The following is a 20,465-nucleotide window of genomic DNA, read 5'->3' on the forward strand; positions in this document are numbered from 1 at the left end:
GCCAGAAGTAACTAATCTGCCCAAGCTCTACTTGCTGGCTCTAGTGATGACCTGGTTTTCCTGCTGCTCCATCCATCTTCTACTTGCTGACTTGCCCCTTCCCTCTGATTCTTCTTTCTGGGTGGCATGCTTTTCTGACCCAGAGAGCTGTTCTGTCTTCCCTAACGTTAGTGAATATGAGCAGTTTCATATTGTAAGGCCTTTCCCCCATTGCTAATCCCTGAAATTGGTGCTCCCTGCCACAGATATTCAAGCCCAGTTCTACCAAGGCAGCCTTACTTCTGAAATCTGATGCATAATGACAGGTTCAGCCAGAGGCAGTGGGAGAGTATTTGGCTTCATCCTTCATTAAAGGAATACTTGGGAACTTGCAAGGATACCCAGCTGACAATGGGTTAATTTCCAAGCTTGCTGGCCAGTTCTTCTTCAACCCAACAGGAGATCATCCTTCACCCTGAAATGAAGCTCTCTCTTGAGCTCCTTTTTATATTCTGGCTAAGACAACAGAATTGTATTTTCTCACAGTTCTGGAGGCTGGAAGTTCAAGGTACACATGCCATCAGGATTGGTTTCTGATGATTTCCCACCTTCTAGGCTGTTTCTACAGAGCCTCTTCTTTATGCATACTTGGGGAGGGGAACACTTGCATTCTGATGACTTTTACTTAACTTTTGTACTTATTCTTATTTATTTATTTGTGTGCTGATATTGGAGCTTGAACTCAAGGCTTGGGTGTTGTATCCTAGTTTTTTAGCTCAAGGCTGGCACTTTATCCTTTGACCCACAGCTCCACTTCTGGCTTTTTTGCTGGTTAAAGATCAGAGTCTTATGGACTTTTCTACCCAGGCTGGAATTAAACAGTGATCCTCAGATCTCAGCCTCCTGAATAGCTAGGATTAGAGGTGTGAGTCACTGATGCTCGGTTAAATTATTTATTTTCAAATTGAGAAAAAGTGCATGTCATTTATAACATAATTTGAATAATATTTATAAACTATGAAATGGATGCATGGAACTTGTTAATAAGTGTTATCTTATGTGCTTATAGTTTTTTTTTTTTTTTTGTCGGTCGTGGGGCTTGAACTCTGGGCCTGGGCACTGTCCCTCAGCTCTTCAGCTCAAGGCGAGCACTCTACCACTTGAGCTACAGCGCCACTTCCGGTTTTCTGATGGTTTATTGGAGATAGGAGTCTCACGGTCTCTGCTGCCCGGGCTGGCTTTGAACCGTGATCCTCAGATCTCAGCCTCCTGAGTAGCTAGGATTACAGGCGTGAGCCACCAGCGCCCGGCTTTGTGCTTATAGTTTTTGTGGTGAGAATACCAGAAATTTATTCTTGTGTTTTTCAAGAATACAATACCTTGTTATTAACTGTAGTCACCCCTATTGTACAATAGATCTCTGAACTTATTCTGCTTGTCTCATTGCATTTCTGTATTTGTTCATCAATATCTCCCCCATGCTGCCCTTGAGTGTTTGAGCTGCTGACTGAAAGTCATATCTCCCATCCTGGCCTCCTGTCAGCAGGTCTTCTTGTTCTTTGGAGCGAGGATTAGCTGGGGGTAGGGATGTGATATTCGTGGATCTGAAAACTGATTCCTGCCCTTTCTGGCTTTTTCATGGACAGGCATCAACAATGTGAATGGCATCATATAGTTTACAAAACAGCTTCAGATATAATTACTGACAAAGCACTACCACAACTGTGAGAGAGGACAGGGAGTGACTAGTATTATTTGTGTATGAAATAACTGAGATTAGGAAGGTTGTCCTCTTTCCACCGTTGGCTTGATGAAAGGTAAACTTGGACTTATATCCATCTGGGTTTTTATGTCAACTTGACCTTTACCAATGAAGTGTATAAAAATCTTCCACTGATAGAAGCCAAAGATATCTTCATGGCTTTGTTAAATGAAGATGTGACATGGCAAATGCATTTATAGAAATCCTGTTTGTTTGAGTTTATGAGCAAAAAACTGCACCCATTCCTTTTGTCACTTTCTACAAGAAATTGGAAGTGTTTAGCATTTTTGTTTTATAGATAGAAAACTTACACCCAAGTAGGATGTGTCACTTGCTCAAGGTTACATGAGTGTCATAGTGGATTGTGACTTGATTCTTTTCCCGAGAGAACCTCTGTTCAGTATCTGTAGCTTTTTGGCTATAAATAGAAAGATGAACTTAATAGGCAGGGTTTCTCAACCCTTTTCTATTTAGAAATATAGCTAGGGCTGTATTCCAGTGGCTCACGTCTGTAATCCTAACTATTCAGGAGGCTGAGATTGCAGTTTGAACCTAGCCCAGGCAGAAAAGTCCGTGAGAGTCTGATCTCCAATTAATCACCACAAAGCTGGAGGTGGAGCTGTGGCTCAAGTGGTGGAGTGTCAGCCTTGAGTAAAAAAACTAAGGGCCATGCCCAGGCTCTGAGTCCAATGCTGCCAAAATATAAGTAAGAAAACAAATAAACAAAATGTTCCTTTATGCCAGGTGTGGTAACTCAAGCATAATATAGATGCTTGGGAGATGGAGATTGGGGTATTTTATCTGAAGTCTAGCCCAAGTGTTTTTTTAAGTTCAACAGACTCCTTCTCACTCAGTGGTTGGCTGCAGTGGCACATACCTGTTATCTCCAGCAACACAGAGAAGCACAAGGAGGAGGATCACAGCCCAGGCTGACCTGGGCTGTGACTCTTCCTTGAGAATCACCAATGCAAAAAAAGACTGGAGGCATGACTCAAGTGATTGAGCACCTGGCTAGTAAGCTCAGGCTTGAAGTTTATTTCCTAGCACTACTAAAAAAAGTTGGAATACTGGATATAAAAAAGAAATTCTTTTTTTTTTTTTTTTTTTGGTCAGTCGTGGGGCCTGAACTCAGGGCCTGGGCGCTATCCCTCAGCTCTTCAGCTCAAGGCTAGTGCTCTACCACTTGAGCCACAGCACCACTTCCGGCTTTTTTCTTTTTGTTTATATGGTGCTGAGGAATCAAACCCAGGTCCTCATGCATGCAAGGCAAGCACTCTACCACTGAGCCACCTCCCCAGCCCAAAAAAGAAATTCTTAAAAGGCTTGAGATATAAGGTCTGTGGAAGAGCAATTACTTAGCAGGTACAAATCCCCAGTGCTGCAAAAGCAAACAATCAAACAAACAAATAACAGCACAAAAAGTCTTATAAATATTACAAGAAAAAGCCAGGCACTGGTGGCTCATACCTGTAATCCTAGGAGGCTGATATCTGAGGATTGCTTTTCAAAGCCAGCCCGGGCAGGAAAATCCATGAGACTCTTATCTCCAATTAACCACCAAAAAAACCAGAAGTGGCACTGTGGTTCAAGTGGTAGAATACTCACCTTGAGCTGAAATGCTCAGGGACAGCATCCAGGTCCAGAGTTCAAGCCCCATGATCCACACACACACACACACACACACACACACACTCAATTACAAGAAAATCATAACAAAAGCTGAAGCTACTCAAATGCCCATCAACAGGACAATGGAGAATAGCTTATAGTCATCCACATGGTGGACCATTATACAAAAGCATGACTGATGGCTATATATAAGGATGTACATAAATCTTAGCATTAAACTTTATGAAAATATAAGTTCTCAATGGTTATCTGCAGCATTTATATTACAAATACATGCATTTAATTATAATAATTATGCATATTTTAATCAAGTTAAAAAATTATCTTTAGGGAGGTGTACAAAGGGATGTTGATTCTCTTTTTATCAGGTTAGAAACAACTGGAAGCTTTATATCGGGCCATCACATGTAACTATTGAACTATTTATAGGAAAACATGAAATAGAAAGAGAAATTGGAGGTTAAAAATGAATTAGAACGTCTTAAAATGAAAATGTGGTATTAGAAGTGAAAAATTGGATAATTGAGATTAATAGAAGGTTAAACTCTATATAAGAAAAGGTGATGCAGGAGTGAGTGGGTTGGGAGGGATGGGGGAGAATGAGAAGGGGTGGCACTGATCAAGATACATTGCACGTATAAACTGATTTGTTTAACAGTAGCCACTTTGTACAACTACTTAAAGATACTAAAAATACAATTTAAGTAAATTTAAAAAGAACATAAAACAATGCATTGTTGATTTTCTAATATAGGTAGAAGGCAATAGAATAAAGGATGGGAAAGGTAAGTAGAAATATTCAATTGGAGCTTTCGTAACTCCAACATAGTTAATGTTATTTTAAAGTATATTATAATAAGACGAAAATGTGTGTTGTAACCCCTAGACAAACTTTTAAAACACAATAAACATGAAGTATAGATAATAAGCCATTAGTTGTGGTAAAATAAAATCCCTAAAAAGACTTATTTGACCCAAAGGAAGGCAATAAAGATGTGAAAAAGAGTTAAGAAGAGATAGACCATTAAAAATTGCAAACAAATAGCAAGAAGTTAGACAACTCTAGCCACTTTGGTAATTATATTAGACAAAATAATCTCTACATTCTTCAGTTAAAAGGAAGAAGTTGTTAGACATGATTTAAGAAAGCTAAAGCTATGTTTACATTCTGTAAAAGGAATGAGATAGAAAAAGGAATACTATGAGAAAACTGATCATAGAAAAGATTCCATAGGCTGGAGGTCCTAGCATGCACCAGGCCCTCATTTCTATCTTCAAGCCCCAAACAAAGCAAAGCAAAGCAAAAACAAAAATAAAAACAAAAAAGGAAAAAATAAATGATTATAGTAATATCAGACAAAGCAGATTACAGACAAGGACCTGGTATCTGTGAAAACACAGTAAACAGAATATATAATGATGTATAGAAACAAATAGGGCTGCTTGCTTTTGTTCCTGTTGTAAAAATAAGCACACCTCTTATTTCTCAACAGTGTTTGCAATTCTCCCTCTGTTTAAGGCTCAAAGGGTACTGTAGTTTGTATTTGTCCCTTCCATAATTCCAGTATTGAAATTTAAGAGTATGATTGGATTAAGAAGTGAGGCCTTTAAGAGATGATCAGGCCATGTAGGGTCCTCCTTTATGAATGGAAATTCGAGCTAACAGAGCACACATAGTGGACTGTGGTATGAAATAGGCTACAAGCAAATTCTCACATTCCTGGGAGAATAGTCTGTATTTACAGATTCCTAAGATAATTCACAAAAAGGAAAATGTGGAAATTTTGTTAACATGCTTCTTACCAATCAGATATGGCACAGAACCCCCAAAATGGAAACTCAGAATGTAAAATGATATCTATTAGCCTGAGTGTTTTACAAAACAAGGCTCTAAAAACCAGTAGAGACCATTTCTGTTTTTGGAACTGATCCCAAACAAGCCTTTGGCCAGTCTTACTCGCATAACCCCTAGGGTGAGGAAAGAGGCCATTAGAAGGTAATGGTGAGACCTTGATTATCTCACCTGGCCAGCCTTGAATGGGGACATGGAGATACTAGTAGGTGTTGAAGTGAAATACCAGTCTTCCTTTTCCCAAACATCAATGATCTTATTTATTAAATTAATCAATATTTATCCTACTTACCTAGATCTCCCATATATGGTCAAGAAATTATTCTTTATCAAACAGCTCTGCTATTCAATCTGGAATTTGGTTGTCTGGATTTGTTGTGTCTTCTTTTTTTTTTTTTTTGGTCGGTCGTGGGGCTTGAACTCTGGGCCTGGCGCTGTCCCTCAGCTCTTCAGCTCAAGCCAAGCGCTCTACCACTTGAGCTACAGCGCCACTTCCGGTTTTCTGGTGGTTTATTGGAGATAGGAGTCTCACGGTCTCTCCTGCCCGGGCTGGCTTTGAAAAGCAATCCTCAGATATCAGCCTCCTGAGTAGCTAGGATTACAGGCGTGAGCCACCAGCGCCCGGCTGGTTGTGTCTTCTTAATATGTTTACCAAGTCATCACAATATATCTATGGCATGAGGAATAAAGAATATAAACTTTAAGTAGGATTATGGTAATACCTGCTCATAAAGTCATTGTAAAGATTAAATGAGTTAATATATTCATGTTTAATGTTCTCTGCTCATTGCTTTCAAAGATCTGCTGTTGTCCGAAGTAGAAAATTCAAATTCCTTAACACAGCTTCAAAGATCCTTAGTAAATTTATTTCTCTGTACTCTTCTCAGCTCTCATCTTAACTGAATAACTTAATGAAGCATTGTATGATTTTCCACCTTTGTACCTTTATTTCCTCTGGTCTATCTGCCTGAAATAGCCTCTTTTCCCATCTGCCAAGTCCTTTTCCCATTGCCTCAGCCAAAGAGAGCTGTTCATTCTGTTACTTTCAGATCACTCTGTGTTGATTTTTAATAATTTCCCTACTTTCTATTGTTTTTAGCAACTTACATATACATCTCATCCCTGTGAAATTCTAAAGTACAAACCTGAGCATATTTCCCTTAAAACTTCCAACTTAGTCTGGTCTAGAGCAGGAGTTAAATAAATGTGTTATGAATAAATAAATTAAAACCAAGAGCATCACTTGGTGAAGTTTGGGGGTTTATGGGAATCACTTTAGTGCTTGTCTCTATTGTGCATCATTTTCCATTGCATACTGATGATCTACTATGGAGTGTGAAATTGCTCTTTCTAATAAAAGATATTTGTTCAGAATTAGAAGACCTCAAAAGTTCCACCAACTTTAGAGAAAACTGTGAATTGATTGTTTTGGAGAGATGCCAAGATGACAGCTCTGAATCATCTTTGTAGGTATTCAGGGTCAAGAGCCTAGCTAGATGTAGGTAGAACTGAATCACTGAAGATGATAGATTTATTTGCTAGTCTAGAATTAATAGTTGAATGTGCAGAATCGTTGAATCTTTTGTTACTCAACTTTCCATTGTGTATTTATGTGTCTGGACAATAAAAAACAGAATCTTAATACTGGAATGAAACTTCCTTGCTATTGAAGCTGTCTGCTGTTCCCTACCCTCCACATTTTGCCTTTAGCATTTCTGACACTTCTTGTAGGCTTTGCCTGAACAAGTCTAATGAGCAATATTCTCACTGGTTTTCTAGTGCCTTGTCGTCAGTCTTGTTGATAGAAAGGCTTCTCTTGTTTGAATAAATATTTGGGTTCTTATCACTTATTCATCCTGTTCACTTTTAACCTCAGAGAAATTTTCTCTCTCTTTCATATATGAACTCTGCAGATCTTAAACATGAATCTTGTATATTCTTTCAGTAGTTGTAGGCCAACTCTTTCAGTAGTTGTAGGCCAACTCTCTCAGCTTCTTTGATGGTGTATAAGCAGTGTTCTTGTCTTCTTTTAGATTTCCTGTTTGTCAATGATCCTCAAAATATGTAGTGAGTAGAATATGATACTCTTACGCTTAATTGTAAATAATATTGATTGCCATGCATCTTTCTATAGATGCTTTTCCTATATAATTTTATTTAATTCTTACAATAGTCCCATGCAAGTTGTTTTTACTACTTTTATTTTATAGACAAGGAGTTTGTAGTTTAAATAAGCAAACATACAGAGCAGGAAAACAAACAAACAAGACTGGGAAAAATAGCAATAAGCAATATTTGTGGTATTACCATTCCAAATTCAAACTACACTACAGAGCTATAGTGAAAACAAAAGTTTGTTGTGGGCACAAAACAGTCTCAAAGAACAATGGAATAGACTAGAAGACCCAGAAATAAACTCATTTGCCTATAACCACCTAATTTTTGACAAAGAAGTCAAAGAATATTTTGGGGAAAATATAAGGTCTTTTAATTAATGGTGCTGGAAAAACTGGATATCCATATTCAGAAGACTGGAACTGGATCTGTCTTTCACCTTGAACTACTATCAATTCAAAGTGGATCCAAGATCTTAACATAACTGAAACCTTGAAAATACTGCAAGAAAGGGTAAGAAAAACACTAGACTAGGTAGGAACTTCCTGGACAGGACTCCAAGGGTTCAGAAAATGGAAAGAGAATTGATAAATGGGAACCCTAATGCACTGCTTGTGGGAATATAAATTAGAGCAACTATTGTGGAACTCAGTATGGAGATTTCTCAGGTAGTTATCCAAAAGATTGCAAGTCGGGATACAATAATGAATGAATACAAGTTTATTACAGCCTTATTCACAATAACCAAGTTATAGAAATAGCTCAGATGCCCTACTGCCAACAAATTGATCAAGAAAACAAGAAAATATAGTATACACATACAATTGAATTTTATTCATCCGTCAGGAAGAATGATAGTATGTATTTTCATGAAAAAGATCATATTGAATAAAGTATGTCAGTTTCAGAAAGACAAAAGTGACATATTTTCTCACATATGTGGAAGTTAGACCTTCAATAGAAATACATATGAAAATATATACAGGGCCATAAACCTATACATGCAATCAAACTGACTAAAGTATGGTATACATAGGGATGGGTTTCTATGATATAACCTCCTTGAACAATTAACAGTTTAACAAAATGAATATGAGCAGGCTGAAACATGTCTTATTGGAGGGGTGTAAAGATTGGAAGGGTGAGTGAATAGAGAGAGGACTTGTGGGTGAATACAGTTATAATACTCAATATACATACAAAAATGTAAGTAGAAACCTTTGCGAGATGGGTACAGATGGACTAGATGGGAGATGAAGGAATGACACTGATCAAGATACTTTGTACACATAAATGGACATGTTAAATTGAAATCCCTAATACAACTATTTAAAGATAACAAAAAGTGATTATCATCTACTAATTTATTCAATTTCTATTAATTCTCTGACTTTTGAAAGCCCAAATTTGAATCTTACTCCAATAAAATCTTCACTTTTCATGATATCGTAAGATACTTTTTAAAGTACTTTTCCTTGCAGGCAAGATTAATAAACCCATGTTTCTGTCTGATACAGTCTTCAGGAAATATTTGTGAGGACTCTAATGTTAAGAAGGCAGAGGTGATATTTAAATCTATATTGATTTATCTCATTTTAATAAACCAGTATTACTAAAAGAAAAAGAAAAGAACAGAACTGGTTGGGATGAGTTTCTAAAATCTGTAATGCTCCATTACTATGATTGTTTTTTATTACCTAACCACCTCATTGTAAGAAATTGCAATGTATTCCTTTAAACAAGGTCACTGGTTGGAGTTGAATATGATTCAAAAAGTTTAGTAACTGAGAGATAACTGGCTCTGCCCTAGCTGGCGGGCTCAGCAATGTGGTCTGAGCAAATACCAAGTGACACTTTGTCACTCTTCATCACTGGTTGAGTTCCTTGATGGCATGCTACAACATTCTTATATTCATTAACGAACACATTGCAAGTGTTTACATGAATCAAGCAAATGCTAGGTAGTGCAGCCGGAGAATGATAAGCTGATGCTTTGAGGAAATGAATGGTGAGCCAGACCCAGATTGTCCTTCTAGTCTATTACAAAAAAAGACAATACAGAATAACTAGCCACACTATGAAGTACAAGGTGACAATGTGATTGGAAATACACTGCAGTGCCTCTCACTTCACAGAAGGGGGAATGTTTTCAAGAGTATGGGAAAGGCAAGGCTTTGTGGAGGAGATTGCATTAGGGCAAATCTCTTATTTTCTTTGCTTTTGTTTCGTATTCTAGAGATGATATTTAAATGGAGTATTATCTAATAGGGTTGTTATGAGGATCAATTTGAGGAAGTGTAGTCCAATGCTTGTCATTTTAGGAAGTCAGCAGTAGAGTTCATTATTTTTTGAGAAGCATTAGATCAGAATCAATTATAGAGTCCTGAAGTCATGAAGGTCTGGATTTACATCCAGTATGATATAATTATGCACTCTTGATTTTTTTGAAATCTTAGATTTCTCACCTATAAAATAGAGTAAATGAAAATACTACTTAATAGATAGATGGATTACATGAGCTAATTCTGGTGACATAGCGCTTGAAAATCATCACTTCTTAGAAATTGTTAGTTGTGGTTACTTATTTATATTTTGACGTAGGCCTTAGAGGAAAGAATATTTGAGAGAGAGGATGTAAAGTAGAAAGCACATTGGGACCAGTAAAAGGGTCACTTGAACTGGACCATCTAAGCTGTATGAGAGGCCTAGTGCCCAGGGATGGGTGATATTTAAAGCCAGAATGAGGAGTCTCTGGTCTAGTCTTTCTGATCAATGAAAGCACACATTCATGCGTACTGTGTTCAAGGTCTTATTGGCTTTCCTTGTTTCTTGATTTCTCTTAGTTTTATCATGGTCATCCTCTGTCATCTTTGTGACTGCTGTTTCATCCTAACTAGATCCCTGTCTTCCTCTTTCCCCTCTTCCTGCCAGGTCTCTACATAATAGCTGGTAGAGTGCTTAACAACAACAACAAACCAACTTGATTACCTACTTCAACTGTTTAACCTATGGCACTTAGAGTAAAAATCTAAAGTCCTTATAATTTAACACCTGCTTGATGTAGATTCTCATTTGCTGCCTTTAAAAAATATGCCTTTTGGGGCTGGGAAGGTGGCTCAGTGTTAGAGCGCTTGCCTTGCATGCATGAGGCCCTGGGTTCGATTCCTCAGCACTCCATAAGCAAAAAGAAAAAAGCCAAGAGTGGTGCTGTGGCTCAAGTGGTAGAGCGCTAGCCTTGAGCTGAAGAGCTGAGGGACAGCGTCCAGGCCCTGAGTTCAGCCCCCACGACCAGACCAAAAAAAAAATGCCTTTTATTATCTTTAATAATAAAAACATGTTTTTGAACCAGTCAGATCTGGCAGGAAAATAGCAAAATCAATTGAAATGGGTAATTATTACGTTGTGGACTAGATTTGAGACATCAAAAAAGTGAAGGTTCCTGTGATCATAGCTCAAGGAGCTGTTAGCATTTCTAGTTCTGAAGGACAATTGGAAAAGCCACCCAAGAGTCTATGGATTTGTCCATGGGGATCATCAGCTGATGGAAGCCATGGCCACAAGTAGAGCAGTGAAGGCATCATCACCACCTGTCAGGATGGATGCTGGTGAATCAATGCTTTGATTTCCTTTTCCTCTCTCCCTCTTCTAGCCTCTCAGTGTCTATCATTGACCAAACTCAAATAGAAGCCAGAGGGCATGGAAGCCTACTGAGTGACACAAAGTCTAAGACAAAAATGTGGGATGTGCATCTGGAGGGACAATTGAAAATCTCTAATAAGCCCTTGTACAGGTTTTCTAAGTCATCTTGTACTTCAAGTACATTCTGTCTCCCCAGACTAGCCCCATTCACCTAGCTAATGCTAATGCTAATGCTGCTCTCTTTTTTTTCCCCCTCCTACTTTCAGCCTGAATATCATTCATTAAGGGAAGAAGACTTCCTTGATTTCTCATGACTTAGGTCACGTCTCTTCATCAGAAGCTCTCATGACACCCTCTAGTTATCTTTTGATATGCATATGGAAATTGCTTGCTAATTAATTATGTAATTATTTGCTTAGTAATAATCTGTTAGACTATTGTGGGACAATAATAATACAGGCTACTTAAACCAATCTCTTTGAATATGTACAATGTTCTAAGTGGGTGCAATTTGATAGCAGTCCTTAGGAGTTCATAGTGTAATAGAGGAGATGATTATGCAAACAAATAAAATCACCAAGTACTACAAAATCTGTTTTATCTGTCTAAGTAAATTGACCTCTAAAGTACATGGAGAAGAACAGGGCATTCTGTCTCTGTTTCTAGACTTGGGAGAAATTTCACACTGAAGCTAGAACTTGCATGATGGGTAGGGTTTGGCCAGATGAACAACTTCTAAGCAGAGGGAAGGGAAGAGCAAGAACCAATAGGAGACCATAGTACAGCAAGGTACAGACTTAATTGACCTGTATACTTTCCAAATAAGAGGCATCCAGTAGTCAGGAGAAATTTCTAGGAGGTTTTATAGTCAGTCAATGCTGGTACCCTTACATAAGCAATAAAATGAGCGATTAAAAAATATAAAGGAGGCATTGGATGATAGAGGAGGAAAAAGTTATTTGGAAGCCATGAAGAAAAGGAGAAGTTAGGCAATAGTCAGAAGTAATAAAGAACAATCAAAGAATGATAAATACACATATACACACACAGATTCCTGATGAATTGTTGCTTAAAAGAACCCAAGTGTCCATTGGTCCTGGTCCTAGCACTCAGTTTACCTGCCAAGTCCCAGGACAACTTGTTCTTTTTCTGGGGCTCCCAGGTCTGGGGCATAAGTTGGCAGTCAGAGGAAAAGTTATTTCAAAAGCTCTGTAGTACTTTTGAAATAACTTTTCCTCCTGACTGCCAACTTAGTAGTTTACTACCTTTATTTAGGGTGGGTTTTTTTTTGTTAACAAGACTCTCTTGACTGTTTCTGAAAGCATCTTTTGACATTTTTTTGTTGTTCTTATAACCTGTCCATTTGCAGCTTTCACTTCACTTCAAATGTCATCTCAATTTCTCTATTATGTGTGCAGAATTTTTTTCTGGGAAGCCAGTAATTTGTTTTCATGACCATGTATTTAATTTATCCAACATGCTTGAGGGCCAAATATTATGCCAGATGTTAGAGTTATACAGACAATAACACATTGTCCTTGTCTTCAAGGAGTTAACACTCTACCAGAGGGCAAAACATAAAACAGGTTTTTGACAACGTCTATGCTTATGCTAAGTGAAAGAATAAGAAATAGTCCCAGGATCTTATGGAAAACACAAAGGGATCCTCTGAGGTGGGAAGGTGGCAGGTTTCTTGGGGAAATAACATCTAAGAGGAATCTAGAAAAAGGACTAGGTATTAGTCATGAAAGAATGAATGGTTGAGTGCTGAGAGAGCTCTATAGGCTGAGAGACAGTGTCTGTGTACTGGTAGGGCCAGAGAATGACAAATAGAAATGAAGTCGGTTAGACAGGTGGGGATTATGAGTAAATGTCAGCAGTTTGTTTCAGTTGTTCAGTTTGCTTTAGTAGATGAAGATGAGGGATAGCTATTTTAGGATTTTGTGGTCAGGGCCATATGCTTGTTGATTGTGATGAATTTGGATGCCACCATCTAGGGTGGGAAAAGCTGGGTAGACTATCACAACAATTCAAGGAAAAGGTGAGGAGGAGCAAGGTCGAAGATAAGAGTACATACATGAAATACGGAGAAATACACAGAGAAAAACTGTGAAGGTGAAAGCATGTAGGGCATGGAAACTGATTAAATATGGGGGTGAGGAAGAGACAGGAGTCCCAACAGAGCACAGGCTCAGATCAGTGTTGTGTCTGTGAAGGAACCAGCTTATTCCTAAGATAAAATATACACATGGGAATTGGTCTTGGTTTCAAAAGACGACTCTATCACTCAATAGCTATGACCCTTGACTTTACTGAGCCTCAGTTTCCCCATCTATGTATGAAATAATGGATGTGGTTTCATAGGGTTTTAATGAAGAGTGAGATACAGGTTGAAAAGTGTGTAAAAATGAATGGGCAAATCACATGTAAAATGTTATTACTCCAGTGCTGCCCCTGCGATCGATCCTTCCTTCCTTCCTTCTTTCTTTCTTTCCTTCCTTCCTTCCTTCCTTCCTTCTCACTCTTTCTCTTTCCTTCCTTTCTTTCCTTCCTTCCTCCTTTCTTTCTTTCTTTCTTTCTTTCTTTCTTTCTTTCTTCCTTCTTTCTTCCTTTCTTCCTTTCTTTCTTTCTCTCTTCTCTCTTCTCTCTTTCTCTCTTTCTCTCTCTCTTCTTCTCTCTTTCTCTCTCTCTTTCTCTCTCTCTTTCTCTCTCTCTTTCTCTCTCTCTTTCTCTCTCTCTTTCTCTCTCTCTTTCTCTCTCTCTTTCTCTCTCTCTTTCTCTCTCTCTTTCTCTCTCTCTTTCTCTCTCTCTTTCTCTCTCTCTTTCTCTCTCTCTTTCTCTCTCTCTTTCTTTCTTTCTTTCTTTCTTTCTTTCTTTCTTTCTTTCTTTCCTTTTGTCAGTCATGAGGCTTGATCGCAGGGCCTGGGTGCTGTACTTGAGCTATTTTGCTTGAGGCTAGCATTCTATCATTTTGAGCCACAACACCAGTTCTGTTTCTTTTTTTTTTTTTTTTTTTTTGTGGTTAATTGTAGATAAGAGTTTCATGAGGGCTTTTCAGCCCAGCCTGGCTTTGAACTGTGATCCTCAGATCTCAGCCTTCTGAGTAGCTACAATTACAGGCACAAGCCACCAGTACCTGGTGCCTGTGGTCTTTCAATACAATCTTGCATTTCCGTGTTCAGTTTTCAAAATAATAACCTCCTTCAATATCTACCATGTAGGATATTCAGTAAATGAAATCCTAATTTTAAATTGGCGGGGGGAGGGAGGAGGCAGAGGCAAGACAAATCACCTTTTGCCTCATTTTAAGCAATATTTCTTACCATCTTTTTAAACTTAATATCATCTAATTGAAAATAAGGATTATATAGTAATCATATTGTACCAGAAATGATGTTATTATATATAGAAAAGAATTGAGATACATTGTTTGTTCTTAATAATAAGAATTTTCTTCTGTCCTTTTTTTCAGGAAGAAAAACTCCTAATCAGCAAATGCTTGGGCTCTAAACTATAAAATGAAAACTCAATAATGTATTTAGGAAAGCAAGATCTAATGTTATTTTGCTCATCACCATCACTCTGCTCTTTAGATTTGTTTTTTTAGAATTAGGGAGGTAAAGGTATTTGGAAGTACTCTGTCTCTCAAATAATTTCCAATTTTGCTAAGTGACTTCAAAGTTTAACAATTTCTAGCCAGGTGCTGGTAGCTCACGCCTGTAATCCTAGCTACTCAGAAAGCTGAGATCTGAGGGTCATTGTCTGAAACCAGCCTTGGCAGCAAAGTCTGAGTCTCTTATGCCCAATTAACCACCCAAAAATGCTGGACGTGAAGTGGTAGAGTGCTAGCCTCGAACACAAAAGCTCAGAAACAGCACCTAAGCCCTCAGTTCAAGCCTCAGGACTGGCACGCGCACACACACACACACACACACACAACACACTCTGAACAATTTCTCATTTAAAATATTCAGCACTTTGCTAATAGAGAGAAGACAAGGCTTGGAGAAACTTGGCTTTGAGATGTGTTTTTTAAAGTTGTGGTTGACATTCTCGAAGAGTTATGACACCGGACAAAATATTAAAGCCCTGGTACAAATAGTTGACTCAGTGGGATCTGGAATATTGCTCATCCTCCTCTACTTCCCCAGCAGGAACTTTCCACTCCTTATTCCACATGTAGCTGCAGAATAGAAACAGGCCTCTGACATAAAGTCTTGGCCTACACCAGGTCTGCCTTTTCTCTCTGTGGCTAAGGGAGATAACACAACTTAAAAGAAAAGAATGAAGAGCTCTGAATATCTTTTGGAGCAAGTAATTATTAATGGTTTTGTCCAAAGTTACAGTGACCTGATGTGTTTGCATATATGTAGGGCATAGGAGAGGAGAAGGTTAATTTTGTCACTTGTAAAGTAAATGTTGATACTTTATAAATGGGGGATCTGTGTTTAGTTTGTAATTCTTTCTTCCAAAGATGCTTTGACTCTCTCTGCCACATAGCCAAATTTCATAGCTGATTGCAGAAGTCAGATTATGGACCATAAAGCCTACATCTAGACAAGATGAACCTAGTGGTCTGGTTAGATATAGGCAGACAGAGGACATGAAGATTTAGTAAAGAATGGGACTACACTAGAGATGTAGATGCCCATCCAAAAATAGCAATGACAATGTACATAGGACATCTGGCTCATCTAGCATGGACAAATCTAATGAGTCATGAGGTTTTTTCTAGCTTCTTAGAGGAGAGGAACTGCAGATAGAGAAGAAGAGAATTTAAGACCATACATTATGTTTGTTCTCTCTTACTAAGTGAATTTTTCTCATCACTTCCTAAGACTGGAATTAAAATGGAAATTCTCCAAGTTATCAAAAGTATAATAGTAGATTGAACCAGGCCAGCTAATTCTCTTTCAAAATTCTCTTACCATGGTTGGGATACATGTCTGCCAAAATGTCTGCCAAAATACATGGAGGGTGGTGGGACATTTAAGAGTTTAGGTCCAGTAGAAGGCGCTCAGGACCTCCTGAAGGATTTACTGCGGTTCTCTGGAAGTGGGCTAAGAGCAGGTTGTTTTAAAAGAGATCCCTTGACCCTCTCCAGTTTCTTGCTTCCTCTTGTTTGTACTTGCATCATACAACACCCTCCATTGTGTGGCCTCTTACTACATGTTCATGCCATGTTCTTGACAGCCATCAGAATCTTGAGGCAAATGATTCTTGTTTCTTTATGCCTTATCCGGAATCTGCTATTTTATTATATCAACCCAAATGCAATAAGACATCAGTCTTTAGGGGCTTTATTTGAATTTGTTGCCATGTTATCAAAACACTTAGTTCCTCTCCACAAAGGTAAGTGAAAACAATTTACTATGTACATCCTTCAGATTCCCCTGCTTCATGGCTGGCTAGATGCCCGTCTGTTGAGCAAGCCATTCTCCTCTCCCTTTACTAGCAATACCCACCTGTATCCCATATTATATTTTGATAGTAACTAGGTCTATTTATGGACTTTTTGTCTCACAAAGATCCTACACAAATGTTAGCTTATTTTTTAAAACTCTATAATACATTCTAAGTTAGTAGAGCTAATATGGTTATTACCTGCTTATTATTTTTCTACAATATTCTCATTCTGATTTTTCTTTCCCTGTTGATTTTTTTTTCAGGACAAGATATGATAATGTAGTCTGGATTGGCCTCAAATTTACAGTCCTTCTGCCTAAACCTCTTAATTCCTGAGATAATGTATGTACCATCACACCAAGCTTGATTTTCCTTTCATTGAAGTTTCTATAAACATTGATATCTCTTGGCTAGTTCTGTCCCTTTCTCTGCAAAACTCTCTCCTTCTCCTACGTCCCATAGAGTCATATTAAAAGCTTTGAAAATGTCCTTCAATCATGTTTCAATTATTTCTTCTTAATTCTTCCTTTTTCATTTCTTTCTTTCTTTTTTCTTTTTTTTTTTTGGTCAGTTGTTTTACATGAATTAGCTCAAAGATACTGCCCTACCACTTTGAGCCACAGCTCCACTTCCTGTTTTCTGGTGGTAAATTGGAGAAAAGAGTCTCATGGACTCTCCTATCTTGGTTGGCTTCAAACTGTGATTCTCAGATCTCAGTCTCTTGAGTAGGATTATAGGTATAACCAACTGGTACCTAGCTCATGTAATTTTTTTAAATTTTTAAAAATTTTAAATTTTATTGTAAAGGAGATGCAGAGGGGTTACAGTTATGCAAGACAGGTAATGAGTACATTTCCTTTTGAACAGTGTCATCTTCTCCCTCATTCTCTCTATTTTTCCTCTCCCAACTTTCTTCCCCCTAAAGTTGTATAGTTCATTTTCAACATAGTGTTTAGTGGGCTTCACTGCCCACTTAATTTTTAAAATTAGCTTACATGAGTTATACAGGAGGGGATTTTGTTGTTATATTTATACATATTGACACTTTCCAATTTACATGTTTATTTTCTATACTTTTATGATTAAACTGGAGACCCTGCATATCACCTTGACAATAAAGTTAAATTTAAAAAAAATTAAAATAAAATGGAGAAATTGTAGTAACTTGGAAATGTAACCATCAATATGAGAGAAAGATCCCCATGTATTCAGTTATTTCAGTCATTGCTTTTTCATTTTTAATCTTTAATTTTGTTCAAGATAATCCAGGAGATTTAAGAAATTTTAATGTTAGCTGGGTGGCAGTGTGTGCCTGTATCCCAGCTACCTTGGAGGTATCTCTTGAGACCAGGAGTTTGCTATGCTGATTGGGTGTCTTCACAGTGTGTCAGTGAGATAGAATCAGTGACTAGCCATGGCAATCCAGCTTGGGCAACAGGGCCAATGTAATACTATAGATTCTCTCTCCTTTGGTCCTTCCTCCAACCCTTTTTCCCTCACAATCTGGAATCTTTCCCTCTAGCTAAATTGTTCTTCCTGTAGTCAGCCAATATGTCTTGCTTTTCTTTGGCCATTCTGGCCCCCGGAGACCACTAGTTTTGCTAAAGTTGTGAGGCACATATAGCAAATGTATATGAAGTTCCCACAGCTCATTGTCACCAAGCCAGACTGATAGGATATGACTTTTTACCCCTCCATAGTTTTTTCCCAGCTGATCAAGAGGGACCAAATGTGTCTTTTTTTTTTTTGGATCCTTTTTTTTCTTTTCTTCTTCCTTACCTTATTAGATATCTTATATGTTTCAAGTGGTTTCCTTGACTTTCTGTAACTCCTTCTTTTAGCTTTTACATATGTACCTAGATTATTCTCTGCACCTATAGAGATTTTGAGAGATGGAGCATGAGGTAAAAATAAACAAAAAATTGAGGTAGTGAAAATCATACTTGAAAATATCTTCAGTACAAATTGAATGGCTCATGGGATAATCTACCCATCAACACTTTTAATTTCTTCTTCTTCTTTTTTTATCCAAGTCCAGGACTTGAACTTCATATCAGTGGCTGGTGCTCTCCTCCAACCCCTTCATGTCTTCTCTTGCCCACTGGAGTAAAATGATGGGCCACTAGCATCATTTCAATTGTGACTTCCTTTGCTCTCAATGGCTGCGTCATAAGCTCTGTTCTTCTCTAAATGCTGCAAAGATGATTCTGCACCATAACTGAGTTTTACCTATTTTGTTGGCCTTCCTGAATCTCAGTAACTTGTTGAAGCTTTCCTTTTTGAATCTCCTTAGGCCCCCTTTAGAGCTTCTCTTTGGTCTTGTTAGGTACCAGTGTGATACTTGTCCTGTTCAAATCAACTTACATACTCACCCTCTGTATTCCAGAGGGTTTTGAAATGTGGTTCTGTTTCCTACTAGTTGGATTGTCTTTGATAAGTTAGTCCACGGTGTCTATCTTATAATATTTTTATACAGAACACAGGGTTACTACATGTAAAGTGTATAAAACAGTGACTAGGCCAAAGTGAACATTATTGAAATGCTTTAAAAATGCTCTTTCATCAAATATTAGTGTTTCTATCCAATATGTCTAAAGATGCAAGAAAGAAATCATGCAAAAGATAGCTTATTCTTCACCGAGGCATGTGAACTGACACTTTTGAAAAATAGAGATCTATCCTTTTTTTAAATTATAACAAGATGTTTCAATCTCACTGATGTTGACTGTGGGAGATGAAGATCAGTTATGAGGCTCTTCCCAGTTACATCCAATCATGGTGAAAGTACTGACATTTTTATATTAATGACTGTAAAGTTGTACTTCCTTGACTGGGGCATTGAGGAAAGACTACATTGCAGAAAATGAGTTGGTGACCTGGAAAACAGCCACCAGGGTGTTGTTGTTTTAATCAAAAGTTGAAAGAGGCTTGCTTGTGTAAGCCACACAATCAGCAGCTCCTTGTACCCTGCGTATTTCATGAGGCTGGATTTCTGAAAAGAAGATTGTAACATTCTTAAAGTGAAAGGGATATGGTAATGAGTCCTAGTAACCCCTGGAACAATGTTCAAAACACAGCATAGCTCTATAACCTCAAATGGCTGTATGATTAAGATGAAGAAGACAAAATAATGTTTGGATGATGCCAGACCATAATTAGAGAAAGTCCATGAATAGTAATAAAACTCCCCAGAACTCTTAGTCTACCCCATGTTTATTGGCAAAATTCCCAACTTAGAAAACACTGGTTCCATTCCAGTTCTCTCATTCCATAACAGAGGGTAGTAAAATCCAGAGAGGAGACTGCAGAGGGCCTGGATCATCCAGAGGAGAGATTTACTGAGGGTGACTCCTCTTATTGTTTTTCCAGTCTTCCTTTTGGAGTTGAAACAGTGACTTATATGGCATTAATCAACACCAGGGGGCAGGAGAGAAAGCAGAGTGAATATAAACAACTCAGGACAGTGGGAGTAAATGGTATAAGAGGTTATAGAATCAAAATCAAATAATTAATTTTGATCATATGACTCTTCTGTCTTTGTCTGAGGCCTTCCTTCTTTAATAAAGCTTATTTCCACATATTACTAGTGGGGACCCATTACATGTGTATCCATATGCTTATTGTTTTATATTAACTTTACAAATTCCCTAGACTTTCTTTATAATAGCTTTATAATTTTACCTACATAGGTAGGCCATTTGATGATCATTTGTGAAGTTAAGCTCTGAGTGGAAATCAGGTTTTAAGCAAAATTCATTGCCTCCGCTTCATTATGTGCTCAAAATACTCAGGCATTCAAGCTGAAGTTAAGAAGATTGTTGTTTTAATCCAGTGTATTTGTTTGTAGAAAGTGTGACCAAGTGGATTTGAGTGAAAAGGAAATATTAAAATACTGTAAAATACTCTGTATTGGTTCTGTCTTGGAATTATGTTTGTAGTTTCCATAAATAAATTTTTATGGATGTATATTATATAGAAGAAGTAATATGAAGGGTTCTAATACCATTCTTAGTATTGGTATATAGGCTTATACATATCTGAATTTGGATGTTTTTAAACTCTTTAAAAATTATTATTATTATT

This window comes from Dipodomys spectabilis, unplaced genomic scaffold, assembly GCF_019054845.1.
Source record: "Dipodomys spectabilis isolate Male_0828 unplaced genomic scaffold, ASM1905484v1 ptg000125l, whole genome shotgun sequence".
Taxonomy (NCBI): Eukaryota; Metazoa; Chordata; class Mammalia; order Rodentia; family Heteromyidae; genus Dipodomys; species Dipodomys spectabilis.